General features: G+C 45.1%; 1 long non-coding RNA gene and 1 pseudogene across 5 annotated transcripts in view; one reads left to right on the top strand and one right to left on the bottom strand.

Annotated features, from left to right (window-relative positions):
• Window positions 1-22,647, top strand: part of LOC101058133 (uncharacterized) — a 93,784-nt gene that overhangs the window by 62,108 nt on the left and 9,029 nt on the right. For 2 of the 5 annotated variants that reach the window (XR_001711895.2, XR_001711893.3), the window contains exon 3: window positions 13,181-13,233. This is a non-coding gene — a long non-coding RNA (uncharacterized LOC101058133). Of the gene's footprint in view, window positions 1-13,180; window positions 13,234-13,561; window positions 15,346-22,647 lie in introns of those variants that run through there. The other 3 variants (XR_001711894.3, XR_008540824.2, XR_001711896.3) reach the window with 3 other exon arrangements.
• On the bottom strand, window positions 5,885-10,940 carry LOC748734 (myeloid cell surface antigen CD33-like; annotated as a pseudogene).

Here is a 22,647-nt window from a genome sequence, read left to right as displayed (position 1 = left end):
TTCTGAAAGTGAGAGACTAGACTTTACAGTTGATAAAGGAGCAAACCGAGGGTCAGGAATATTAGACATTATGACTGGATCTCTTTTTCCAGTTCTGCCCACTGGTCTCAGTATCTCTGGGCTGGAAACGAGAGCCTCAGGCCTGATGGAGAATGATAGCGCTTCATGGCCACTTGTTTCTGGCTCACACTGATCCCCTTTTCGAGTTATGTGGGACTCTCCTGATGTTGTTGGTCGGGGGATCCCCTTCCACCCAGGAGAGGATGAACCTTCGGAGCTCGCCTAGCTGCCTTCTGCTGCTGGGTCAGGGGCTGTGAAATGGTGAGTTGGGGTGTCCTCCCTCAGGTCGGGGGAGATGCAAGATCCCTGGCCTCTGTGCTGTTCCTCCAGTCATGGGGTCTTAAACCAGCTCAGCTTCTTCTTATCACACTTCAGAGTTCTCCTTTGGTGTCTCTTGAACCATCTACAGGATTTATAGTTTTGCTTAGAGGGTTGGAGCAGGGACAAAATGGGCCGATGTCATCTTGTCTGGACCGGAAATCTAATTGTAAACTTTTAACGTTTTAGCGGACAGATTGATCCCTGTCACCAGCCAGCCGTTATCATAGAAAGACATGTGACTCAGCTGTCCCTTTAGGGGATAAGGGAGTGAGGTTTTGGCATCAGGGCTTTTTAAAGCAACACCAGAATCTTCCATCTGTTTATTTAAGGGTCATTATGAACTTATGGCATAATGCGTTCACCCCGTCATGGTTTGGGTGCTGCTGGTAAAGTTGGGGCTGTTTTTCTAAAAATGATTTTTATTATTTCACTTAGGCTTTTTAGGAAGGTGGTTAGAGCTTCTGCTTCCCTCTATCTTCTTAATGTAGACATCCACTTTTGAGGTCATTTTGAAAAATAAGAAGGTGTTAGCCTGATGGTGGCATGGTGACAGTCCTTCGTGGAGGAGGGACGTGGATGCACACCCACAGGGAGAGATGCATCTGAATGGGGTCCACAGAGCATGGCTTGAGTGTAGGCTGTGCCATTGAGAAGTAGACTGAGTGAAATTCAGGGGAACCTAGAGTAGAGGCCAGCACACTGCAGCCCGTGGGGTGCCTGTTTTAGTAAATATCATTTTGCTAGAACACAGCCATACAATTCATTTGCAGATTGTGGCTGCTTTGGTGCTACAATGGCAGAGCTGAATAGTTGCAACAGAGACCTTATGGCTTGCAAAGCTGAAAATATCTACTGTCTGGCCTTTTACAAATGAGGTTTGCTGATCCCTTACTTAGAATTTCACGTTGAGAAGCTTCAAATTCTTGTGGGTTGAGGAGCTAGGGAACTATTTTGACTATGTTCAGCCCTGAGTTTTAGAAAATTCCCAAAGTGCTAATATCTGGCTTTGCCAGTAGCAGGACCTAAAGGAGACAGAAAATTTGACAGCAGACAGGTGAGATGGAAAGAAAAGATTCAGGAGTAGAAAGAGATGATGTTGGAGGGCAAGTCAGGGAAGACATCTCTGGTGGGGTTTTGAGCATCGAGTGAGACAGACATGTTGCTGATACAGTTTCAGGGATGAGACCATCACGACTCTGGACCAAATGTCACTATTGCCTTCTGTTCGAGGGGGAAGGAACCGTTATGCACCAAACTGTCACTACGCACCAGGAGTGGTGTTTTTCATGTGTAGCTTTATTTAATCCTCACAATATCTCTGTGAGATAGGACGTCTTGCACCCATTCTACAGAGCACAAAATGGAGACATGGAAGGTTAAGAAGCTTGCATGATATCATACACTTAGCAAATGAAAGAGCACAGATTTGATTCCAGGACTCCTTGCTTGCAAAGTCTAAGATGATGTTAGTATAGCAGGAAAGTTCCATAATGTCTATAAACCCATTGCCTGTGGGGTATTAAATCTCCAATAATCAGCCTTTGGCCCCCTGCCTATAGAGGATCTGGATCTTCTGGCTAAGCCTGATGCTCTTGTGGGTTCCTCACTGGGTCCTGACCTGTGAGTATTCAGTGGAGGTGCCCTTGGAAGGATTCATCCCATGAAAGCTGAGGGAAGCATAATGCAGCTCCTCACCCCATGGTGGGGGCAGCCCCTGAAGAGCTTCAGAGGTCAGAGGGGCCATGTAACTTGGACCTCTTCTGATGTTCCATGTGGAGAGAAAAGAAGTTGTTCAGAGCAGGACAGTGGGGAGGTGGCTGGACAGTAAGCAGAGAGAGTCCATTAAGAAAATTTGAACCTGACAGGATGTTTGTTTACTTTTCCATTTTTTTTCATCAAATGTTTCTGAATTAAGGCTCCACTTACTCAGTTAAGCAACACTGGTAACACTTATTGGTTGATACTTGGTACTTACAAAGGTCATACATCTGTTGAACCTGAGCTGAACCCCAGATCTCTGGGACCTCCTATGTGCTGGACACTGGATCCTCAGGAGGGAGCAAAGCAGACCAGAGCAGGGGTGGGGGCTGTGACTTCCAGTACTTGAGGGGATGAAGACAGAAACATACAGGTAATTGTAAATTTTGACAGTGTGCAGCTGAATAGGAGACAGTAGAATGATGGAGGCCTAATTAGATCCAACCATGTCCTTGTGGAGCTCACAGTGTGGTAGGGGAAGCCATGGGAATGCAGTTAACTCAAGGGGTGAAAAGCCCTACACAAACAGGGAACATGGTATCATGAGAGACACAAGAGCAGATGTTGCCAGAAATGGCAAGTCTACAGGGCACGACCATATTCTGCTGCAGGCCCATTTCTTGGTTCTAGATTTGGTGCAGTGTTTCTCCAAATAGTACTTGGCACTGACGGTTTCTGCCTCCTCTCCTTCCATTCTCTCTTGAACTCTTTCTAGTCAAGAGACCTTCCTCTACCAGGCAACCAGATCTGCTTTTGTCAATACCAGTTGTGATACAACTTAGCTAAATTCAAATAGTCGTTTCTCAAACCCTGTCTTACCAGACTTGCCAGCATTTGAAACAAATGACCAATCTCTCCTTGAAACTCCAGCCCCCGTTGGCCACCAGCACCTGAACTTGCACTCTCATGGTCACTCATTTCTCCTCAGCAGCTGCTCTATACAGTCTTCTAGCTGTTTCCACCTCTTCTCCCTGACACTAAATGCTGGAGGGTCCCGTGGCTGTGTCCGTGGACCCCTTCTCTTCTTTGTGGATTCATCCATCATCAAACCTTAATGTGGAGGCTCCCAAACCTGTGTATCTCCCACCTGGACCCCTTTCCTGAGCTTCAGACTCCTGCCTTCTACCTACAATCCCTACGTGGGTGGCTCGGGACCACCTCCAAATTACAGTAACCAAAACAATATTTGATCTACACTTAATATTCTCCTTCTGCAGGGTTGGCAATTTTAGTTGTTGGCAGTTAAATTATTTAGGTCTCCATTCTGGGTAACCACATGGGCATCATCTTTGGCACCTGTGGGCATCTGTGACATCTATGGAGGTGTAATCAGACTCTCCATGATATTATTAAGATCATGGATGTCTTCATGGATATCCATGACATCTATGATATCTGTGGACTCACCTGTGATATCTGTGGCACCTATCAAGCAGAGGCTGTGAGCTATCTTTGCTCTTACCCTGCGTGTACTCCGTCACTCCATTCGCAAATACTATTGGCTTCATCTTCAAGATGTGTCCAGAACCCAACTTCTCCACATGAGATTCGTCATCCTTACCCAGGACTATGTCTGCGTCATCTCTTCACTGGATTCTCTGTATCCACTAATCTGGTCTCCTCTCATCTATACTTTCTCACACTGCAGCCTGAGTGACCCCCCTAAAGTAAGTGTCATTTCATCTCACTCTTTTGCTCAAATGCATAAATAAGTATAATGGACTCAGGACACTGCAATATTTGTAGCCTCCATCTCTCTCCAACTTCATTTCCTACATTTCCTACCCACCTGTGCTCAGTTCTCATATCCCACATGACTCTGCTTTTTCTAAGCCTCTTTGCAGCTCACCATTCTCACCTCCTGTGCTGGGTAACCATTGATATGCTCTCTCTCATGGTGAGTTACTTTTGTCCACATGAGAATTTCCTAGAAATGTACTCATTTGTGTCTGTATTCTGTCATCTCAGCAGTAATATTTTTGGAAACTGAACCAAGTTGTTGAATGTGCATTGTAACATCTCCAATCTGGACCCCTCTCTTGAGCTCCTGACAGTTACATCCAGCTGTCTCCCTCCTATTCCCATTCTGATGTCAGGTGGATTCTCAGAATTAATCATTCTCTAGGAAAGTCCTTCCCTCTTCAGTCCTCTACGGACAAAGCTCCTTCCTTCCAGGTGCCCAGGGGAACATTCTGGCCTCGTCCTTTGTATTGCCTTCCCCTCACTGAACACATAGTTAGCCTGTGATCCTTATTAGCTTGATCTTCCACACACATCCAAAAACATGTCCTCACCCCACCCTGCCTCGCTGGCTCAGCCCTCATCCCTCCTCCTGGAGGACCCAGCAGTGCCTTCCCAGTCTTCCTGTGGCTGCCGTGACCCACTTGGGCCTGCTCTGAGTCAGGCATTTGAGGTCAGAGTGAGAGTCCAGTTGTGTCTCTGCCCTTCCCAAAGGCTCCGGGTTCCTGTATGCACTGCAGCACCCCACGCAGTCTGCAGCATCCTTCCTGCTGCTCCCCTCCTTACCCTTCCTCTGCTCTAAGACATGGGGCTCTGGTTGAGTCCACAACCCCCAGGCCTGCTGCTGCCTCTGAGCAATGCACTTGCTCTTCCCCTTATCCTTTTCCTGGGATGCTTTTCTCTTATTCAGACTCAGAGCCTGCCTCTTCAGCACCTTCATGTCTTTGCCTAAATGTCACCTCTTTCCACTATCAGATATAGAAACTGTTTCCCAGTATAGTCTGTGCTTATTTCCCTGTGTTATTTTTCTCTAAACAAATATCTCTATCCAACATGGGAAAAAATATTTTACTTATTTCTTTTTATTTGTATCCTTCTGCTCTTCAGAACAACAGCTTGATGACAGAGCTCTTTGAGTCTGTATCTATTGATGAACTTCTTGCACATACGGAAATGCTGGCACATAGTCATTATATATATTCAGTATAGTTACTGAATATGTCTACAAATTAATGAACAAATGCCACATCTCCGCTTAATATCATACAAGGATTACACAAAAATACACACACCTGGATGACATTTAAGACAACCTGAAGGATGATAAGGACCTGGATTGGCAGGAATGGGGAGGAAGGCCATTTCAGGAGAAGTAACTACACATGCAAAGTCTCAGAATCACAGAGGGCTTGGCCTGGTGGGTGTAGGGAGACTTTGGGTGATGCAAGGAGAAGGGGGATCAGGAGCAGAGTCCAGCAGAAGACAGATCGTGAAAGGCCTTCAGTCCAGGCAGTGGCATTTGCACTTCATTCTCCAGCAATGAAGAGGAAACATGGCCATTCAGACTGTGGAGGAACTGGATGAGGAGACATCTGGAAGTACAGTCTGGAGGCCTGTGTTGGGGAGAGATGGAGGCAGGAGGTGAAAAGGGTTCAGTGATCAGGGAAGAGGTGAGGCCGCAAGAATGACCAGGGTCAGGATGGAGAAAAGGGCATCAAGATGAGCCCTGCTTAGGAGAAGGAGGGACAAGAGCTAGTAATTTATGGGATCTAGAGAAGGGAGGGGGGTCAAGATGGAGACCCACACCCAGGTTCTGACTTTAGAGATGAGGCCTCTTTGTCATCTGCAGGATGAAGAACCCACATCCCAGGAAAAGTAGGTTTGAGGAGGAAGACAGTTGGCTTAACTTTGGCCATGATGGGCAGAGCAATCCTGGAGGCCATTGTGGAGGAGGTATCCAGCAGGATGTTGAAGGGTGAGAGGCCCACATCACTCACCTGAGAGATTAACCCATGACAGCATATACATTCTCCTCAACCTCCACTGCCCTCACCGCCTTCTTCTTGTGGAAACTGACATTGAGTGAAGAGACAAGGACCTGTAAGTGTGGCCGCATGAAGGGAGCAAAGGGCAGCCAACTCAACTTCCTGTGCCCTGCTAGAGGCTGGAGGGATCACAGGGAGGAAGAGCAGGTCTAGACTTCCTTCATGACAGCAGGAAGCTCCCCATCCTGGCATTTGGCCCTCAGTTGGGACAGACACAAACTGACCACAAATGGCCCATGTGTAATTCTCACCACCAATTCAGCCTCCAGCCTGGCCCCAGGACCACGTAAACTGTCTGCATACCCCCAGGATTGAGATTCTGGGATTCAGCATCATGTCCTCTGCCCTCCCCATGCCTGTCCTTGGTCTTCAGGCAGTGCTTACCTGAGGATGATGAGGCAAAGGCAGAGAAGCAGGATCTTCACAGCCACTACCCCCACGGCCAAAACAACCACCTCTTCCACGGTTCCTGATTTCCCTGCAAAAAGGTGGGATGAGGCCCATTCACCTGCTAAACCACAATCCATGTCCTTCCTCTCCCAAGACAACTTGGACATTGGTTCTTCAGATCCTTCCTGCATCCTTGGATGTGGTATCACATCAGCCCAGGGCTCATTCTAAGCTGTTCCCTGACTGTCCAGCAGTTGGAAGAAGAAATGATACATAATTTGGACTTTATCAAAATTAAAAACTATTTTGCATTGATTGGCACTATCAAGAAAGTGAATAGACAACCCACAGAATGGGAAAATACATTTGTAAAGCACGGATCTGATAAGGGTGTAGTATCCAGCATATATAAAGAGCATGTAATTTACAAACCACTCAAATTACAAACAACCCAAATTAACCTATTAAAAAGTAGACAAAGAACTTGAGTGAAAACTTCTCCAAAAAGATACAAATATCAATTCGTCTATGAAAATATGTTCAATACCATTTATCAGTATCTTAATGCCTATTGAAGCCACAATGAATTACTACTTCACATGCACTAGAAGACCATAGTTCTTTTAAAAAAGGAAAACGAGAATGTTCAAAAGAATATGGAGAATTTGCAACTCTGTACATTGCTGGTGCAATGTAAAGTGGTGCTGACACTGGATAACAGTCTGGCATTTCCTCAAAAAGTTAAACACAGAATTACAATATGACCTAAAAATTACACTCCTAGGGCTATGCTCAAGAGAAATAAAAACATAGGTTCCAACAAAAAGTTGTACATGAAAGTTCCTGGCAGCATTATTAGTAACAGTCAAAAAGTGTGAACAGCTCTAATGTCTATCAACTGAACAATGAATGAGCAAAACATGGTCTCTCCATACAATGGGATATTAGGTTTCAAAAAGAATGAAGTATTCATGCATAGTACTGGGGTGAACCTTGACAGCATTACGTTATGTGAAAAAAAAAATCAGACACAAGAGGCTGTTTTTTGTGTGATTCCACTTATATGAAATGTCCAAAATAGGCAAATCTGTAGAGACAGAAGGCAGATTAGTGCTTGCCAGAGGAGGGGATAATGGGAAGTGAGTGCTTAATGGGTACAGAGTGGATTTTTGAAGTAAAGAAAATGTCCTGGCATTAGATCATGGTTATGGTTGTACAATATGTGACTAAAAGCCAGTTTAGCGTATAATTTAAAATGATTAAAATTGTGAATTTAATGTTATATGAATTTTATCTCAATTAAAAAGTGCATATAAATAAAAATTATATGGAGATACCAATTTTCACCTAATACAGGCAAAAAGCGAAAGCTTTCATTCCACATTGGGTTGATGAAGACACACTTTCGGCTGGGTGCGGTGGCTTATGCCTGTAGTCCAAGCACTTTGGAAGGCTGAGGTAGACAGATTGCCTGAGCTCAGGAGTTGGAGACCACCCTGGGCAACATGGTGAAACCCATCTCTACTAAAATACAAAAAATTAGCCGGGCGTGGTGGCAGGCACCTGTAGTCTACCAGCTACTCGGGAGGCTGAGGCACGAGAATTGCTTGAACCCATGAGGCGGAAGTTGCAGTGAGCTGAGACAACGCCACTGCACTCCAGCCTGGGTGACAGAGTGAGAGTCTCAAAAAAAAAAAAGAAAAAGAAAAGAAAACACTGTCACCCCATGCTGTTGGGAATGTAAACATATCCACCATTGACTGAGAACAATTTGGCCTATCTCTCAAAATCAGAAAGAACATAAGACCCAGCTATTTTGCTTTAAGTAACTGATTCCACAGACATAGACATACACTGGCAAAGTAGATAGAAGACTGTTCAATCCATTGTTTCTGTTGGTAGAAACATGATATTCCATTTCAAGAAGATATATACAGAATTAGGATCCAACTCTTCAATGGAACACTACACAGTCTGAGAGTGAGGATAGTCTGTGCTGCTGATACCAAACGACCTCTGAGATCCTTCCAGAGAATACACCAGGGCTCAGAGCAGCCAGGATGAACACTCTTTGATTCTGGGGAGGAGGACAAGCATCTGAGAACAGACTCTGCTATGGATTTAGCATTTTTGCCCATGCGATTGTATCACCTGTCCAGAAGTACATTAAACTACTGGGAAAAATTTAAAGTTGAGGCTGGAGGAGTATTTAGGAGGTAGATGATAAGGGGCTCAAAGGCTAGTCCTGCTGTATGAATATCACTCTGTCCTTGTTGTGGGGCCAAGGGGTGTGTGTTTGGAGGAGTCTGTGGAGGAGTCTGCGGACAGGTGTGGGTGGCAAGCCACCCAGGTGCCGAGGCAAGAGACTGAGGGCACAAGCTGTTCCAGTGTAATAAAATATATAAAACCACAAGAGTTATACTAGATCACGATCATAGACATGATTATACATGAATATCATTAATCATTAGTTTGTAGCAATTACTCCTTATTCCAATATTATAATAATCCTCGTTCTACAATTATAACCTAGGAAAAACCAGGCTATACAGAGATAGGTGCTGAAGGGACATATTGAGAAGTTACCAGAAGACAAGTGTGAGCCCTCTGTCATGCCCAGAAAGGGCCACTAGAGGGCTCCTTGGTCTAGCGGTAACGCCAGCATCTGGGAAGACACCCGTTGCCAAGCAGACCGTGGTCTAGTGGTAGCGTCAGTGCCAAGGAAAAACACCCGCTACTTAGCAGACCAGGAAAGGGAGTCTCCGTTTCCCTGGGGGAGTTTAGAGAAGACTCTACTCCTCCACCTCTTGTGGAGGGCCTGACTCATGTCAGGCCCACCTGCAGTTATCTGGAGGCCTAACCGTCTCCCTGTGATGCTGTGCTTCAGTGGTCATGCTCCTAGTCCGCCTTCATGTTCCATCTCGTACACCTGGCTCTGCCTTTTAGATAGCAGTAGCAAAATTAATGAAAGTACTAAAAGTCTCTGATAAGCAGAAATAATGGTGTAAGCTGTCTCTCTCTCTCTCTCTCTGCCTCGGCTGCCAGGCAGGGAAGGGCCCCCTGTCCAGTGGACACGTGACTCACGTGACCTTATCAATCATTGGAGATGACTCACACTCTTTACCATGCCCCTTTTGCTCTGTATCCAATAAATAACAGCGCAGCCAGGCATTCGGGGCCACTACTGGTCTCCGTGTCTTGGCAGTAGTGGTCCCCCGGACCCAGCTGTCTTTTATCTCTTTGTCTTGTGTCTTTATTTCTGCAACTCTCTCGTCTCCAAACATGGGAGAAAAACCTACCGACCCTGTGGGGCTGGTCCCTACAGACAGGTGCTCAGGTGTCCATGGGAGCTGAGGATAGGGAGGGTCCCTGAGTTGGCCAACAAGGAATCTCTGGTTACCATGGTGAGTCAGGATGAGGCAGGAGCCCAGCTCTTCCCTGAGCTGAAGGCCCTGCTCCTCTAGCCTCCAGATGGGGACTCTGTCCTACCTGTGCCGTCTTCTAGGGAGGCTTCAATCACTGGGTTCATTAGAGGATCTAAGCCAGCAAGAGAGGATTTCTCATTTAGTTGGGGTGGGAGTGAGATGAAGGTAGGCGCTCCTCTAGAAGCCCGCAGAAATGGCAATTGACAGCTTGGGTCCTTCTAGTTCCCCTACTCAGCAAGGCCTCCAAGACACAGCCACCAAGTGGCCCCAGTCCTGGACCTCCTCTCTCCTGGTCCTCTCCCCATTCACACCCTCAGGCACCCAGGCATCCTGGCCCCATCACTCACAGGAGACACTGAGCTGGATGGTTCTCTCCGTGGTCACACCAGCTCCAGGGAACGTCACCTGACAGGTGAGGTTGGTGCCGTGGTCCTGAGGCCATGGGATGATCGTGAGCACTGAGGAGTGGAGGGTCCTGGGGCCCAGGGAGGTGGGGGCAGCTGACATCCAGGAGAAGATGGGGGGCGTTCCCTGCTCACAGACCCAGGGCACAGAGCAGGTCAGATTGCTGGGATGGCCAGACTTTAGGAACTCCGGGATGAGGATGTCCGGCCTGTGGGTCAGGGCTGTTGTGGACAGAGGTGGGGACGCAGGATCAGGAGGGGAATCCAAGGTGCAGCCCTGTGGGAAGCTCAGGCTCTGGTCCAGTTCCTCCCCTGAGCCTGACATGCTTTATTCCCATCCCCATTCCAGGACATGAATCCCATCTGAGCCCTTCCCAGTGGCCCCCATAACCTTCCCCTTGTGCCACTCCTGGAGCCCGTGCCTTACCTGTCACATACACAGAGAGTGGGGAATATTTGTAACTAAATTTTGTTCTTCCTCTCGCCACCCGAAAGAAGTACGAACCGTTGTCCCTCCTCTTGGCGTCTCTGATGCTCAGGGAGCAGTTGTTCCTTGAGGGGTCACCGAGGAGGTGGAATCGGCCCTGGGTCTCCTGCACTTTTTGAGTTGTTTGTGGCCACTGGAGTCTCCTGGTCTACACTGACCCCTTCCCGGAACCAGTAGCCATAAGCAGGGGTAGAATCTTTCCAGCCATACTCGAGGTAGAAGACCGAACAGTGCACAAAGATGCACAGACCCTCCTGCACCGTCACGGACTCTGGCATCTCCAGCCGGAATCTTGCATCCTGAGCGAGGGCCCCTGTGGAGACATGAGGGTCAGATGGGCTCACCCCCACGGCCCCTCTCCCCAGGGCCACTCACCTGCCCACAGCAGGGGCAGCGGCAGCAGCAGCGGCAGCATCTCTGAGGCAGAGGCTTCCTGGGCTTCCTGTGTGAGCAGAGAAGAGGGCTGTGGGGAGGAGCATGAGATCTTGGCAGTTCACAGAAGAGGAACCTCAAACCCACACGTGGTCAGAGGTCATCCGCCTCTGCACAGAGTGGAGGGAGATTGCAAAGCCAAGTGACCTCAGAGACCTGCCCAGAGGGGAGCAGAGAAGGAGCAGAGACCACTTCCTGCCTCCCACCTCGGGTCTTCCGTCCAATGCCAGAGCCTGGACCAGGACCTCTGGGGACATCTGAAGCATGGGACACCTGTGTCTAAAACCCTCTCACTCTGAAGTGTTTTTCTGTGAACGATTGTTTACATCTGGGAACCGGTCACTTCTGGCCCCAGACAGTCACAGCCTCATCTTGAGCCATGAGATAGTCGATCCTGCAGGATGTAGGATTCTGTAGGGTCTATGGGAGTGTCTGGGACTGAAAAAATGAAGACTGGTCCTAGGTGCAGTGAAGGTGACAGCCATTCATTCATTCACCAAATATATAGTGAGCATCTGTATGTAGGTGGGGATGGAGAGAAGAAGAGATAGCACTGACCTGGCCCCTACCCTTGAGATGTTCCCTATCCATAGCCTCATGTCCTTAGCACACACACACTGTCTGGCTTTAGAGCTGCGGACACTGATGAGTTTGCCATGTGTCATGGTAGCATATTGGGTATTTTTAAAGAAATGTGACTATAGAATTTTTCCCTGATAAATAGTATACAGATTTGCAGTTTCAATGACACCTCCAAAATAAGAACCATGCAGCATCTTCACGTAAAACATAAAGAAGGACACATGTTCTATGAACCAGTGTAGAAGAAACTCCTTTTCGGTTAATGCTGCCTCTCAGTGTAGTGTGGGCAGGAGCGATTTTTTTAAGGTCCTCATCATAGAGATTAGCATTTCCTTTCATGAAAAAATGTGCTTCTCACAGTTACATGTGGCCCAAAGACAATATTTTCCGATAATACGAGTGGAATATACAGACAAAATTAAAATTTCAGGCTTAGTTTTTATGTTTATGACTATTTGTCTTTCGTGAGTTGCTTGTTTGGGCATTAATTGTCTTGTTGGAATTTAGTTTTTCACAGGTTTCCTAACCCTCTTGCTCCCTCTTGTTTGTCAGAAGTCTCAGACAGGCCAGGCGCTGTGGCTCAAGCCTGTAATTCCAGCACTTTGGGAGGCTGAGGCGGGTGGATCACGAGGTCAGGAGATCGAGACCATCCTGGCTAACACAGTGAAACCCTGTCTCTACTGAAAATACAAAAAAATTAGCCGGGTGTGGTGGCGGGCACCTGTAGTCCCAGCTACTCAGGAAGCTGAGGCAGGAGAATGGCATGAACCCGGGAGGCAGAGCTTGCAGTGAGCCGAGATCGCACCACTGCACTCCAGCCTGGGCAACAGAGCTAGATTCTGTCTCAAAAAAAAAAAAAAAAAAAAAAATCTCAGACAATGTGATCGTGCTGATCTCTTATCTGAGATTTGGAAATCTGCCTTCCTAGATCCTGTGGCACAGATTTGACTGTACCCAGCTATCACCTTCCTGACAAGCACAAAACTAAATGTCCTGGCCCATTCTGTTTATAGATAAAAAGAATTTTAGGTTCAGTGACATGATTTTCCATCTCACTCTGTGTAGTATGCATCTGGCAAATCCTCAAAATCCAGGGCATAATAATATTTGGTACCATATATTAGTAAAATCTTTGTAACAGTATTATCTAGGTAAATGTTCATTTGTCCTTGCTAATGTAGACAGCCATTTGCATTCTTAATATATAAGGAATTGAGTCTTTAATAAGAAACATAATACCTTGTAAGTTCTTTAAAAAGTAAGAATGTAGCACATAATAGGAATGCAATAATTTGGTCTTAATAGTAAAGCAAATTATATTGTATTTATGGGTCAGAATGTTAAATATGAAGATGTGAATTTCACTGGATGTATTTAGTGAACTTTATTAGGCATAATTTACATGAAATAAAATGCACACACCTGAAATGTTCATTTCAGTGAGTTTTGATAAGTGTATGCAGCCCCGCTGTGACTGCCACAGTCAAGATACACAACACTTCTTCCACTCTAATGGTTTTCCATGTTTCTTTGCAGCTCACCATTCCCATCGCTTATGCTGGGCAATCATCAATATACCCGCTGTCATGGTGAGTTAGTTTGTCTACTTGAGAATTTCCTAGAAATATACTAAAAAATTGTGTCTGTATTCTGTCACTCAGCAATCATTTTTTGAAACTGAGCCAAGGTGTTGTATACGCCTGTAGTTCACAATGTGTTATTGCTAAGTAGTATTCCATTGTATGGGTATACTGTTATCTTTTATTTACTCACCTATTGATAGACATTTAAGATCTTCCAGGTTTTTTCTATAGGTATCCAAGTAGAAGTCTTTTTATAGACATGTTTTTATACTCATTTATACACAAGATGTGGAATTTTTAGTTCAAATAATACCTGCGTATTTAATTTTTGTAGGAATTGCAGAATCGTTATCCAAATGGCTTTGACTTTTACCACTACTCCCAGCCATGCACCAGAATTCCGGTAGCTGTACACCTTTATTAACACTTGGTATTGTCAGTCTTTAACAATTCTAGTGAGAGCGTAGTGTCATCTCTAGTGTATTTTGAATTTAGGTACCATCAATTTCATCAATTGAGTATTTCTCATATGCAATTATTTGAGGTTTGACAGATGTATGTAGCTATATACCCACAACCACAGTCAAGACACTACCAAGTGCCATTACTTAAAACATTCCCTCCTGATGTTCCTTGGTAGGCAACTGTCCCTCCCTATTTAATTCCTGTAAAAACACTAATCTATTCTCTACCCTACTGATATGCCTTTTAAAGAATGTCATATAAATGGAATCATTCAAAATGTAGCCTTTAAAATCTGGATTCATTCACTTGGTTTAATGCATTTGGGGCTCGTCCGTGTGATGGGGTGTTGTTTTTAAATTGCTGACTCATACCTCATTGTTTTCATAGATCCCCATTTTGTATACATTTACTGGCTGGTGAACATTCATATTGTTTTTAGGTTTTGGTGACTATAAAGTAAAACTAGTATAAATATTCACATGCAGATTTCTGTGTGTGGACACTAGTTTTTTTATTTCTCTTGGGTAAATACCTAGGAGTCGGGTGCTTGGTCATATGTGTAAGTTCGAATTTATAAGAAACTGCCAAACTGTTCTCCAAAGTGGGTGTACCATTTTACATTCCCACCAGCAGAATATGTGAGTTCTGGTTGCTCTACGTTTTCATTAACATTTGGTATTATCAGGATTTAAAAAAAAATTTCTTTGGGTTTTGTTTTGTAGCCATTCTAATAGGTATGTACTGCTACCTCGTTCTGGTTATAATCTGTGATTTCGTAACAGCAAATGGTGTTGAGAATGCTTTCATGTGATTATTTGCCATCAGTTTTTCTTATTTGGCGAGGAGGCTGATCAAATATTTAGTGCTTTTTAAAATTTGTGTTAAAATATACATTAAAAAATTACAATTTTAACCATTTTTCAGTGCACAGGTAAGTGGCACTAAGTACATTCACACTCTTATGCAATTATTAATCATTGATCTCCAGAAATTTCTTCATCTTGCCAAATTGAAACTCTGTACCAACTAAATGATAACTTCCTATTCCATCCTGCCCCCAGCCCATGGCAACCAGCTTTCTACTTTCTTTGTCTATGAATTTGAGCACCTCTGGGAGATTGTGGGGAAAGAACTGAGAAAAATTCTTCTTCTCCAGATCCATTTCTCTGTTCCTTTTTGGGTCTCTGCAACATGACCTCAGTTCTCTCAGGAAGCCCCAAAACCTGTGAAACTAACCTGTGCTTGCAGCTCTGCTTGCTGCCAGAAACAAAGGCTGGGAGCCAGCAACAGGAACCAGCCAGGGGATGAGTTCAGCCCAGAAGTGCTGCCTGGACCTGGATTCCTGCCTCAGTGCAGGCCTTGACCTGATTTCTTGCTTCATTACCATACTAAAATCTCCACTCAGAGGCGAGAACTATGCCTTGCTAGGCACAGAAGGTGCCAAGTACAAAAGAAAACACAAGAGTGTGCACACTTCAGCCCCTCCTGGAGGAACCCACCTTTTTCCAGATCTGCCCGCCTCAGTCTCCAACTACCTGCCCTAAGGGCCCTTAAGATCCCCTTTTACCAACCCCTGGGAGAAGGTGCTTTGCACATGAACTCCCTTTCTCCATTTCTTGATCAATGAATAAAGTTTCTTCTCTGCTTTGCCGATCCTGGTCTCATTCTATTGGCATAAGTGGCAGGGGGCAGAGAAAGGACCCACTAGGGCCAACTCACCCCTCCAAGGGTGGGTAACATTTGCAGCAAAACTCCTCAAGAGGTTGTTTGTCGTCACTCTTCCTACCTTCCTTTCTTCGGTTATTTTCCAAACTAGCTTCCAATCAAGTCCCCCACCCTTTCACACATGTTCATCAAAGCTGCCATTGCCAGTTATCTCAGACGTAAACAAAATCAACTCAATATGAATTAAAGATGGAAATGTAAGGCCTGAAACTGTAAAACTCCTTGAAGAAAACATAGGAGAAAAAGCTTCTTGACATTATCTGGGCACAGATTTTTTTAGATACTGTAAACTAAAAATAAAATCCTAAGCCCTGTAATCAACTGAACAGACCCCCTCTTGGCCAAGGGGACCCCAGAAAAATCTTAAAAACTGAGTTGCTGCTACAATGGGATGAGAGGTCAGACACACCTCATTATAGCCCCTTCCTTTTGCAGCTGAGATGCAGCGACTGATTAACCTTAATATGAAAATGGAGATCATAAGACTGGCAGAACAGACTCTGTGGCAATGAGATACCAAATCATGTACAAAACCTAAGGCCATGCCAGGCAGGGGTTAAATTACACACCCCTACACTTAGAGAATAAACTATGTTCTAACTGCCACAATATGTTTATTTTTCTCTGGTAGCTAAGCAAGCACTGGTCTCGATATAAGTAATATTAAAACAATGTACAGCTCACCACCAGACAGTGACCCCACACCCTTGTGACTGGACAAAAGACTGATTTCAGTAACTTTCTCTTGATAAGAACATGGAGCATGGACTGGTTATGGCAGGTTTTACAGAGGCTGCGCACTTGAGGGCTGCTGTGTCCTCCAAAGACCTTTTAACATGTAGGGCCTAATTGTAATACATTTACATGTTAAGTCTCTACCCTAAGGTGAACATGGATTACATGTAACATGCGTGTTTGTTCAATATGCTTGGGTCAAAACCCCTTCATGAATATTCAAAGCTCCTTCTGTAACCTGTTGAATATGTATACTTGGCCAGCCCATTCAGCTTAAATTCCTGTCTTTCTCCTCCCTCCCTTAAAGTGCTTGTCTCTGAGCCTCTTCTGCAGGCTCTGCTTCCCAGCCTGTCTGGATGGCCACCTTGCAGGCTGTAATCCTTTATAAGAAATAAAGCTCTTTCTTCCAAATTTGTAATTGTGTGATGTTTAAGTTAACAACACCAAACCACAGGCAACAAAGGCAATAATAGATAAATGGAATTTCATCAAACTAAAAAGTTGTTTTAGTTTGTTTCTGCATGGCAAAAGAAACAATCACAAAAGAGTGAACAGACTACTTATGGAAAGGGAGGAGATATTTGCAAACCACACATGTGGTAAAAGGTTAATATCCAGAATATATAAGGAACTCAAACAAGTTGAGTTCAACAGCAAGAAAACAAATAATCTGATTTGAAAAGGCATGATGGACTTGAATGGCGAGTTCCCCAAAGACACAGAAATGGTCAACAGGCAGAGAAAAAATGATCAACATCACCAGTCATCAGGGAAATGCAAATCAAAACCACAATGAGACATCACCTCATACCTGTTAGGGTGACTATTATCAAAAAGATTGAAGATAACATATGTTGTCATGAAAGCACCAATGACAAATGTGTGTTCTCCTCTCTGCCTGTCTTCACCCCTTCCTTACCTCATCTGTGGTCATCACTACTCCAGCTGTGCATTGAAACATCTTCAGCTTGGACCCCTCTCCTGAACTCCAGGCATTTGCATTCAGCTGTCTCTGTTCTGTTCCCATTTGGATGTAAGGGAGATTCTCAGAATTATCGCCCCTGAAAGCCTCCCCTCTGAAGTCCTCTATGGACACCGCTCCTTCCTTCCAGGTGCTCAGGGGAACCTTCTGGCTTCATCCTTGGTCTTGCCTTCCCCTCGCTGACCACATCCATTAGAAAACTCTGTGAGCACGACCTTCCACACACATCCAAAAGCATATCCTTACGCCACCCCTGCCTCCCTGGTTCAAGCCCCTATCCCTCTTCCTGGAGGACCCAGCAAGCACCTTTCCAGTTTCTATGTGGCTGCCATGACCCACTTGGGCCTATTCTGTCCAGGGAAGCCGAGGGGTTCTGTTAAAGTGAAAGTCCAGTCTAGTCTCTGCTCTGCCTAAAGGCTCCAGGTTCCTATGTGGCCAGCAGGGCCCACCCAGTCTGCACCATCCTCCCCGCTGCTCCCCTCCTCTGCCTTTCTCTCCTCTCATACGTGGGCCTGTTTGTGTCCACAAATAAATGTAACCTAACTTAAATGAATGCAGACTTTTTATTTCCATCACACATATATGCCTCTTAAACAATAAGCATTGTTTTCTATATTATTCATCACTTATTTGTATTTAATAATGATGTCTAATAATGAAAAAATGTTTAACATTCTGTTCTGACAATAGTTTACATTTGTGACTTTAAAGTTTTTGTATGCTTTATTTTTGGAACAGCTAGAAGAAAATAAATCATTTCAATTTTTTATTTAATGTTCCAGCTTATAGACTCTGCCATATGAATCCATATCCAAGGTTATGGATGCAGGTAAACTGATCAAGTGTCTGCTGAAAAACGAGAGAATTTTTATGCCTAAAAATTTGGGGGATGTTCTCTGGGGTTCTGGTGATATTAGAGTTCTGAAATAGATATGACCTTTTTAAGAAAGTATTGGAAATTTATGTTTAAAGAAATTTATCCCAGTATTTAAAATTATTTTTAAGATTTTAAGTTTTTTTCTGAAATGTTTTAATGTAGGAGGAAGGAAAGTTAGTGCCCCATTTTAAAATAAAAGTCTTAGCTGCAGCTAGCAAAAATACAATTTATGTTTTAAGAGTGTACAAAATGAATAAACATAGTCTCTTTCATTCTTTCCTATTTGGAAGTTATTCTGATTACTCCAAGGAAGGTTTAAACTCAAAAGGAAAGGTGGGCTCTAAGGGAACCGTTGTGAGATGCACAAATGTTCCGGTATAGAGTGTGAGTTAATCAAACAAGGAATTTCTCTTAGTTATCATTGAGAATGTGAGGTGCGTAGAAAAATAACTTCTGATGAATAAGAAAGAGAACATGAATGTACATACAAAAATCCCTTTCTCGCTGGGCAAAAAGCCCATTTGAATTGTTTAGGAGAATCGGCAGCATTGAGTGGATGGGATTGTGTCTTCTCTGGAGACAGGTTTGGATGTGGAGATGACATCATCACTTATCAGGACAGATTTTTGAAGACTCACAGCCCTTGACCATTTGCTGGCTTCATGATCGCCATCTCCAAAGGGCTGTGTAGCAGCTCTCATGGCCTCTCCCACAATGTGTACATCAGGCAACCTCAAGGAACCACATAATGGAATTAATGTTCATATAAAAATCATAGTTGTAGTTGGGCACAGTGGCTCATGCCTGTAATCCCAGCACTTTGGGAGGCCAAGGCGGGCAGATCATGAGGTCAGGAGATTGAGACCATCCTGGCTAACATGGTGAAACCCCGTCTCTACTAAAAATACAGAAAAATTAGCTGGGTGTGGTGGCGGGCACCTGTAGTCCCAGCTACTCGGGAGGCTGAGGCAGAATGGTGTGAACCCAGGAGGCAGAGCTTGCAGTGAGCCGAGATCGCACCACTGCACTCCAGCCTGGGCGACAAAGACTCCATCTCAAAAAAAAAAAAAAACCCATAATTGTTTCCCTCCAATATTACAGCATGTTTTTTGTTTGTTTGTTTGTTTTTCACTTTCAAAGGGAAAAAAATGCATTGACTTCTGTTGTCTGGGAAATCTGAGGGGTAGACCTGGTTTTAAATGTGGCTGGATTTCATGGTCAGATGATAGAAAGGCCCATCTCGCTACTTGGTTTTGGCTCTTGTTTTTGTTTGTTGTTGCTGCTGTGGTTGTTCATTTATTCTCTCTGGTTTTTGTTCTCAGGCTCATAAAGGTAGGAGCTCTGATGTCCACTTTGCAGATAAGGACACTGAGGCACACAGAGATCAAGTAATTTTCCTTCTGAGACAGAGTCCATGGACTTCCCACTGCCCCATGACACTTGCTTATGTCTGTGCAACCAACTCAACAGTCTCTGCCATGGTTAGGGCGCCCCCTGCTGCTCACCCAGAGAGTTGCAGGGATCACTGCACCAATCTTCTCCACCCTCTTTGACCCCCAAATGCTTCCTGACACCTGACTCCCACCCATTCAGAGACTAACCTATGTCAAGATTTACAATCTCACCGAACAGGAATGATAACTACAGGAAGTAGTTATTATTTAATGTTATTAGTAATGTTATTGCTATTGTTAATGTCGTTATTATTATTTCTCCATTTCACTTCCATCTTCTCTGGAAGCTGATTCGGGGCTCCTGCCTCTCACCTTTTCTATCTACTTCTTATCCCTTCCCCCAGGAGGTTGTAGACAAAGATTAGTGCTGATGCATCGTGCAACTCCATGGCTCCCCCTGGTGGTGTGATGCATTTGGGGGTGATGGGGTTTGCTCACACAGCGCCGCAAGGACGCGGGTAGGGACCTGTCAGAAATCTACCTTGTGTATAGCTCCTCAAAGATCCCAGGTTAACATTCCTTGTGATCTTCAAGCCTGAAAGACAGGAAGGAGTCACTGTTCATTAGTGTCCACTCTGGCTGTGCCAGGCAAAACTTTGCCCTGGGAGGGACTGTGACGTTTTGCTCTCTTGATAAGAAGGTACAAAGCTGAGCTCCAGAAAGAGATTAAGGGCTTTGGGGGGCTGGTCCCGAAGCTGCCTCCTGCCCCTAGGTGAGCACTGGGTGCTACCACTCCTGACTGGAGAGACAGGGTTTCAGACAAGATTCTCAAAGTCATGGGGGATCCTGGATGAGATGGGCCAGGTATAGTTCTGGGGTTTGCTTGAGAGAATGAAAGTGAGTCCCTGAAGGTCGAGGTGCCCTCCAAGCCTACACCCCCCTCCTGAGAGCAGGGTCCTCATGAGGGTCTCATTGCATGAGACAGTCAGGGTCACGCCACGGACTCTGAATGAAGCCACTTCTGCCATATTCATCCTGACTGTTCAGACCAGGCATCACTGGCCGTGCACAGTCTAGATGGAGGGAGGGACATGTTTCTGCAGGGACTTGGCACAATGCTGTGTCTAAAAGGAGTGCTCCATGTTGGTGCAGCCAAATAGAGCTGATGAGATGCTCTCTGTGGCCGTGGTTGCTGGTTTCTTCTCAGTATTCATTCCCTCTTTTTCCTTAGTAATAAGGACCTCAGACACAAGAGCCTAGCTAAGAAGGATTCCACGTTTTACGTTCTCCACTTGCTTCTGAAGTTAAGCATCACAACAGCCCTATGAAGAGGAAACATTTCATATCTTCATTTTACAGGTGTAGAAAGAGGCTTAGGGGAGGGAGGCAACTTAACTGAGATCACATGGGAGGTAAGTGGCAGTGCTTGGTTCAAACCAGGCAGTGTTGCCAGGAATCCTTTCTATCCTCAAACGACCTGCACAGCCTTTAATCCAGCAGTCCTGAGTAGTTAGGGAGCAATGCACAAGACTGCCCTCACTTCTGATGCCAGCTGCACACTGGGGAGTCCCTGACCACATTCAGTTGTGATAGTTCACTAGTAGGACTCAGAACTCACTGAAAGCTGTTATCCTCATGTGATGTCTCATTACAGCAAAAGGATACAGATTAAAGTCAACCAAGGTGAGAAGAGCATGGGGCAGGGTCCAGGGAATTCCGAATGGGGAGTTTCCAGTTGTCCCCTCCCAGTAGAATCATAGACTGTGGTAATTCCTCCTGACATGACATGTGACAACAAGCATAGAGCATTGCCAACCAGGGACACTCACCTGAGCCTTGATGTCCTGGTGTGGCTTTGTCACATAGATGTGGATAACTGTCTACATGGCTGACCTTAGTTTCAGCTGCTCCACAGATAGAGCTGATACCAGTGACCCAAAGTCCTATCGTTAGTTATATTATTAGACTATTTGGTGAAGTCCAAGGCTTTCAGGTAAACAAAGACACTCTAATCAGGTGAGACATTCCAGGGACTTAGAGGTTCCCTCCCAGTAGCTGAGAGCAAAGGCCAGGCCTCTTTTTGGCAGGGTTCAGCTCTTTGCCACACAAGTCCACCTCTGGGACTCACCACGGATCTGCAAATGGGACTAGGCCAGAGACATCCTGGGCCAGCCTGCAGCCAGCTTGGTCTGGGTTGGAATCAGCTCCAGCTCTTGAGCTCTGTGGACTTGGGAGCTGCCCTCACTACTCAGAACTGATGCACTCAAGTGTGAACCCCAGTCCTCGCTTCTCAGATTAGAAATGGTCAGTGTGCCTTTGCTGAGGTCTGCTTTTGTGTAAATAGGGGACTACTTAAAACCAATTATTTTTTAAATTGATGTTCAGTTTATTAAGTGTTCAAACCCCTTGACCCTTCAAATTCCACTCATTGATTCTTTCTTCTTTTCTTGTAAACTTACTATAGTCACTGTCACTCTCTTTTACTGAAATTGAACAGACTGTGCTCCCTTAAACAGAGAGTTTGATTTAAAGAGTCAGTTATGCATTCCATACATTCTTTTTTCTTTATAGCCCTTCAGCTGCCTACCAGGGCAAGTTCACAACCCAGCAAGATCCTCACAAATTCTCAGACAGCTCTTGGAAATCTAATCTACTGAGCTTATAAATACATCAACACTTAAAGATTCTTCCAGTGTTCCAGGTGTGTTCACAGAGTTTATCAAACTCTTCCACATCTTTCACCTGAAAAAAATAATCACACTTCTAAAATCACCTTTACATCTCCTTCTGGAACCACTTTAGTGGTGTGTTAGATTTCCTAATGCACAGGCTATGGCGCCCATCGTGTGGAAGCTGGGGTTGAAGCGTGAAGGATTTCTGATCTCCATACAGCTGTTTACAGGTCAGAGGCTTGGAACCAAGACCCAGGATCCAGAGGCTTCAGCTGCTCAGGGCGGTTGCCCCCAGGCCCTGAGACTGGCTCAATCCTTCTGTGTCAGTTGCAGTCATGAAGTCCTAATCCTCTCCTCTGAGCCTGGTTTTTTTCCATGTATAAAATGGATCAATAGTGGAACCAATCACATGAGTTGTTCTGGGAATTCAGCAAATGTGGGGACAGGCACAGAGCTTAGAACAGTGCCTGGCACACAGTAGGCCCCATGTGTTGGCTTTTACTCCAATGATTTTATTACGAGGTAAAGGGCTACCATGGGGCTGGCCCCTAGTAGGTCCCTGATCATGGC

This window comes from Pan troglodytes, chromosome 20, assembly GCF_028858775.2.
Source record: "Pan troglodytes isolate AG18354 chromosome 20, NHGRI_mPanTro3-v2.0_pri, whole genome shotgun sequence".
In the NCBI taxonomy this organism is placed as follows: domain Eukaryota; kingdom Metazoa; phylum Chordata; class Mammalia; order Primates; family Hominidae; genus Pan; species Pan troglodytes.
This window is presented reverse-complemented; position numbering and strand designations above follow the sequence as displayed.